Below are 6,703 nucleotides of genomic sequence, written 5' to 3'. Positions count from 1 at the left end.
TATAGCTTTTGCAGTCTTTCTTGGCACCTCAGGAACTCAAGCAAGAAATCTACACCTAGCTACAGTCATTTAGCACCCTAAAAAGATAAGAGAAGTTCTATTACTCTTTTACATTAGAACACTTAACTAGACAAATTGCTATAGATCTAATTTTCATGATATGTGAACATGTCATAGAGGATAGAACTATTTACCTGAACATTGAGAAATCTAGGAAAGTTTTATTTTCATGTACTAACCTAATCATGGAAATAACTCATCACTTTTGTCATATTCTGTTAGTTAGAAATAAGTCATAATCAAGAGGAGGGGATTATACAAAGGCATGAATTCTAGACAATGCTATAGAGTGGAAATTATTGAGGCCATTTTAGAATCTACCCAACCCCAGCACAGCCACATTTGAAGACATAAACAATTTTGAAAATAAATATAGATAAAAATAATTGTATTAACTTGTATTTATAACAATGATTTTAAAAAATTAGTTTCATATCAATATTACCTGAAACAAAATATTTTTGCTCAATGTGCCTGAAAAATTCTTAGGTTGGTAAATAAACAGACTAGTCATGCATCAATATGACAGTATTTTGCAGGCAGGTCAGTCAAATTTAGTTTTAATTAATTTCCTTTAAAAGGTCTTTTTCTTATCTTTCCAATCAATAGAAAATTTAAAAAAAAATGATAATCTATACCTTACATGAATGTAATATTTTATGTTTATGAGGTGTTTATTTTTCTTACACATTGTGAGGAAATTAAATTCAAATTAAGAAAAAGTGTCTACCGCCCAAAGTTTCCCAGCCACCAAGCAGACTTTCGCCCCTGCCCCATTGGAAATTTTCAATAGCAAACTCCTTAGATCCCTTAAAAAAAATCTGTGGGGGCTGAAAATATTTTTCCCTTAGGTCACAGGGTGTGAGAGATCATGTGAGCTGCTTCAGTGACATGGTAAGTGGTTGGATGTAGTTTGTCACCTGGATGGACTATAGGTGTGGACAAGGGCTGGGGTAAGTTTTGTCCATGGATGACTATGAGCAGCGGGATGATCTGGCTCAGCACTTTGTCACTCAGTGAGATGCCATTCTAGTACTGCTTCAGCATCTCCCACAGCTTCCCACTGATTTCTATCAGGCGGGCTTGTCTGTGTTGGAGAATCAGTTGTTCCATTTTCACTGTGTCATACTATTTCCAGAAATTCTCCATCCCTGTGTGGTCCACCATCACCTTGGCAAACTCCTCAGTAAGCTCTTCTGGATTATTCTTCTCAATCCCCTCCTGCTCCTTAGGCGTCAATACTGACAAAAACGCAGCATTTTTTTCTGTTTTGGTTTCAAATTTCCTACGTATTTCAGCAAGATTAAGGATCTTTTCACCCTTTTCAACCATCTTTCTCAGGGCCTTGAGGGTGGTGTTACTTTCCAGGGTGAGTTTGACTAAGTTATAGGATGCTGCCTGGGCTTGTTTTCACAGTTGTACAAGGACCAATTTTTTGTCATTGTGGACATATCAGTTTTGATCTTCCCTCTCTTGGCTGTGTATCATGATGTTGCCTTTTGAAATGGTTATGCCATCCTGTAGTTGCTGTATGTTTTTCATCTATACTTCAGTCTCTTTAAAGCTCTTCTCATCCTTCACCTTCAAGGTCTCAAAGGCAATCGTTTGATCCTTTGTGAAATCATGTTTAACCTATGTTTCCCACTCATATAGTTTCAGGAGAACTTCACATGTTTTTCATTATTATTTCAATTTTTTTTTAACATAAAAAGGGTCAACAAGGAAGCGACTCTACAAAGAGTTTTCTGAGAAATATATATTTTTCACACTGGTGTCTCTTTTGTCCTTTCTCTTCCCCTTTCTTTTTCTTTCTTTTCTGTTTCAGTAATACAATCTCCTTGATGTATGAAGAATTAACTTCTTGTGGAAACAGTGTTACTTCTATCGTTAATATTGATAGGTTTATTTCCTTGTTCTTTTTCTTATAACTACCAAGTATAAGCTAGAAAATAGGAATTTTAATGAGGAGTACTTTAACATTAAATTATTAAGTGATAAGTAATACATAACAATGATACATGCTTCAGCAGACCAAACATGTACTTTTCTATAAATTACATTTTATAGTTGAAAGTCTACCTAAGAACTCCTCAAATGTAGAATAAAATCTGGTTGACCATAGAGACAACAGAAAAATAAAGCAAAGAGCCAGATCTTATTAAAACTGAAACATAATTTATTGAAAAGCTTCAGTACATAGAGTGTTATCAGGTTTCATCCCCAGCATTTCTGTTGTAAATAAATGAAAACCAGAGGCAAGGTGAGTATTCGTTCCTAGTGAACTGGCAAATTCCAGGTCATCAGAACTCATTGTGAACTTTATCTTACATGTAAAAAATATATACTTTTTAAACTTTGTAGTCAAATAGGTAAATAAATAATTGCTTTTTATAGTGACCAGTTTTGAAATCAAAATTCTAAGTATGCTTTAGATGGTGCTATGACCTGAATGTATTTGTCTGCCCACAATTCATGTTAAAACCTAACCCTCAGGTGATGGTATTAAAAGATAGAGACCTTGGGAGGTGATTAGGTCCTGAGGGAGGAGCCCTCATGAATAGGAATAACGTCCAGATAATACAGGCCCAAAAAACCTGTCTTGCCATTCTGCCATATGAGGACAAGCAAGAAGGCCCCATCTTTGCAGCAGAGAGTGAGCCCTCATCAGATGCTGAATCTGCTGGTTCCTTTATCTTGAACATCTCAGCCTCTAGAACTGTGAATAATAAACTACTATTGTTTATAAATTCCCCACTCTATTGTAGTGTGTTATAACTGCCCAAATAGGCTGAGACAGATAACTCAGTTATTAACATTTATTTTAATAATTAAGCATTATTTTAACTATCATTAAAAACAACAAGTTATGGTTGTTATTTTTTTAAGTTTGTAAATGAAAAGTCTAACTTCTTGGTAGCATTATTATTAATATTTATTAAACTCAAAGAATTTATTTTTTACTAGAATACCACTGAGAATTTTATTTTATTTTTGCAAAATCTGGCCTAATAAGAGGCTGTTATTCTGGTAGTTCAAGTTCCTTATCTGTAAAATAAGAAGAATTAAAAAGTATAAAATCCTTGTATTGCAAGTATTTATTGATTTTTATTCTTTATTTTTCTTTATTATTACTGAAATGCAGATATTTTTATTTTTCAAGAACAATTATATGGCAATTGATAGAGTCCTCATCTAAATCTCGCTTAAATTATAGTAATCCCCACGTGTCAGGGGCAGGGCCAGAAGGAGGTAATTGAATCACAAGGGTAGGTCTTCCCCATGCTGTTGTCAAGATTATGAATAAGTCTCATGAAATCTGATGGTTTTGTAAGGGGGAGTTCCCCTGCACACGCCCTTTTGCCTTCCACCATGTAAGACATCACTTTGCTCTTTCCTTATCTTCCACCATGATTGTGAGGCCTCCCCAGGCATGTAGAACTGTGAGAACAGACTAATACAGGAAATTGGTACTGGTAGAGTGGGGCACTCCTATAAAGATACCCAATAATGTGAAAGCAACTTTGGAACTGGGTAACAGGCAGAGGGTGAAACAGTTTGGAAGGCTCAGAAAACAATAAAACTTGGGGAAGTTTGGAACTTCCTGGAATCTTGGAGGGCTCATAAGACAGGAAGAGGTGACAAAGTTTGGAATTTCCTAAAAACTTGTTGGATGGCTTTGACCAAAATGCTGATAGTGACATAGACAATAAAGTTCAGACTGAAGTGGCCTCAGGTGGAGACGGAGAGCTTGTTGGCAAATGGAGTAAAGCTCACTCTTGCTATGCAAAGAGACTGGTAGCATTATGCCCCTAGCCTAGTAATCGGTGGAACTTTGAACTAGAGAGAGATGATTTAGGTTATCTGGCGAAGAAATATCTAAATGATAAATTGTTCAAGAGGAAGCAGAGCATAAAAGTTTGAAAAATTTGCAGGCTGACAATGACATAGAAAAGAAAATCCCATTTCCTGGGGAGAAAGTCAAGCCTGCTGCAGGTGTTTTTATAAGTAACAAGAAGCCTAATATTAGTCCCCAAGACAGTGGCAAGAAAGTCTCCAGGGCATGTCAGAGAACTTTTCTGCAGCCCTTCCCATCGCAGGCCCAGAGGCCTAGGGGGAAAAAATAGTTTTGTGGACCAGGTCTAGGGTTCCTGTGCTGTGGGCAGCCTAGGGACTTGGTGCCTTGTGTCCCAGCTGCTCCAGCCATGGCTAAAAGGGGCTAAGGTACAGCTTGGATGTGGCTTCAGAGAGTGCAAGCCTCAAGCCTTGGCAGCTTCCACATGGTGTTGAGCCTGCAGTGCACAGAAGTCAAGAACTGAGGTTTGGAAACCTCTGCCTATATTTCCAAGGATTTACGAAAATGCCTGGATGTCAGTCAGGCAGAAATTTGCTGCAGAGGCAGGGCCCTCAGGGAAAACCTCTGTTAGAGCAGTGCAAAACGTAAAGTGGGGTGGCAGCCCCCACTCTGATGTTGACATTTTCTGGAAGTATATCATCAGTATCACCAGTCCTGATGTTACCTTTGAGTTTCAGACCCTATAAGCAACAATCTACTATACATCTAAAATTTCCTTTAGACCTTTATCCTTTCATCTCTCTTGGCTTGAATATATCTTAAGCATGTTAGTTCTACCAAAATTAAAATTATTCTGTCTTATCTCTGCAAACACATCGACTCCTCATTGTTTCATTAAATGACATTACCATTCACTAGTTACTCAAGGAATGAAGCAGAGGCTATAGCCTTCCCATGTGATTGTACACCAAAGTCTGCTAATTTTGTCTTTAAAGTAATATCTTAAATTCTATAAGTGATCTCAGTTTCCACCCAAACGCTCCTTTTTAGTCATTCTAATTTCTTATCTCCTGTAATAATTGCTTTCACTCTCTCTCCCAACTAATCCAATCTTCTTATAACAACCAAAATAATCCTAAAATATAAATCAGGTGATGTTATTTCTCTGATTACACGTTTTCCAAGGCTTTGCATTGCATTCAGACTAATTTTGAAATTTGGCCATGCCCTCATGATGCCTTTCTAGTCATTCTGAATCTCCAGTACGTCTTACCCTCAACTCTTTGCTATGCGGTTCCTGGAAAATTCCTTCAGTCCTTTACATTTTCATCTCTTTTTGCTGGAAGTACACCTCTCCATTATTTACCTCCGTCTATTTCATTCTCAATTTTTTTTCCCTTTCTTTTTTTTTTTTTTGTGTGTGTGTTTTTCTTGAGATGGAGTCTTAGTCTGTTGCCCAGGCTAGAGTGCAGTGGCGCAATCTCAGCTCACCGAAACCTCTGCCTCCCAGGTTCAAGCAATTCTCCTGCCTCAGCCTCCCGAGTAGCTGGGATTACAGGTACCTACTATGCCTGGCTCATTTTCAATATTCTTTTTCCCAGCTAATTCATACTAATCAATGAGGTTTTGGCTTTAAAGTCAATTTCTCGAAAAAAATATCCCATGGTCCTCTAATTGAAATAAGTTGCTTTTTGCCCAGGGCGCTGCCTTCCTTTATTTCATAGACAGTGTTAATTTCTAAGCATGAGTTTATTTCTGTTAATTTCTGTTATTTGTTTGCTTTCTCCTCTTACTGGACAATAAATGGTGAATGCTGTTTTTCTTTCGCCCATATTTTATCAATAAGTTCTAGTATAGTAAATAATAGATAATGAATGATAATTTTGTTGTAATTCCCCCACAAATTTCATTTTTCTCTACAAATCCAACACAACATTGGGCATGTTTACGTGCCTAAGTCATTGTTCCCTGCTGGATCACCCCTTTTACCTCTTCTCTTTATAAATTTCATGTTATCTTGGGAGGACACACTTACCATGTCTTCTTCAAAGAACTTCAAATCAGTTTGGTGTCCCCTTTGTTGTGGAACATTCAGTGCCTCTGAAATATCATTGCCACGTTTCATTACTTTATAATTTTTTTCTATTTCAATTTTCCCTACCCTTTAGGCAATAAATTGAAACTTGTATTCTGAAATGTCTTCTATCATTTTTTCCTAGACGATTTACAAGCTTTCATTTCCATATTTTCTTATTTATCTATTAATTATTTTTAATTTTTGAATAATTTCAATTAAAAAATTGAATATCAGCCATAATAGTACAATAGTAACTGTGAAAACTTCTATGGTTATTTGCTATTTTAGAAACCCTTTTAATTATACATAAAGAGAATGTTTCTCTTTCCAAAAACTGCAGGAAAGATGAACTCAGCTTTTGTGTGTCTTTTTGTCAGGAAAGAAGAAGAATAGTGTTTCAAAGATTTTAACTCACCTTTGCCTGAGTGGAAACTTAACTGAAGTGAGAATTTTTATAGGAAATTGATTACCAGAATAGAGCATTAGACTTGATTTTCTTCTTTACAATCAGATAAAAGCAGAACATTAAATCAGCCCATTAAAAGATAAGTGTACATCATGTGTTTTCCTTGATACAATGTTATTTCTTCTCAGGAAGATGTCAGAAATGCTGATTACCAAGCAATCAGGTTTAATGAGAGAATGAAAAGACAGTTAAGTAAGGCTATAAGTGAATTATTTGCTTAATATGGCATAAGACAATTCATGTGGCCCATTTGTATCTCATAGCGTTGTCAATAGTTATTTGAAAAGAGCTAATTCATAACCAAAGA

The 6,703-nt window shown here is 36.3% G+C and overlaps 1 pseudogene; it reads right to left on the bottom strand.

Moving 5' to 3' along the window:
* Positions 1-912: 912 nt before the first annotated feature.
* Positions 913-5,978, bottom strand: LOC108313106 (annotated as a pseudogene).
* Positions 5,979-6,703: the final 725 nt, after the last annotated feature.

Source organism: Cebus imitator, unplaced genomic scaffold, assembly GCF_001604975.1.
Source record: "Cebus imitator isolate Cc_AM_T3 unplaced genomic scaffold, Cebus_imitator-1.0 Scaffold133, whole genome shotgun sequence".
Taxonomy (NCBI): Eukaryota; Metazoa; Chordata; class Mammalia; order Primates; family Cebidae; genus Cebus; species Cebus imitator.
Note: the sequence above shows the minus strand (reverse complement) of the source record. Positions and strands in the feature narration are given on the sequence as shown.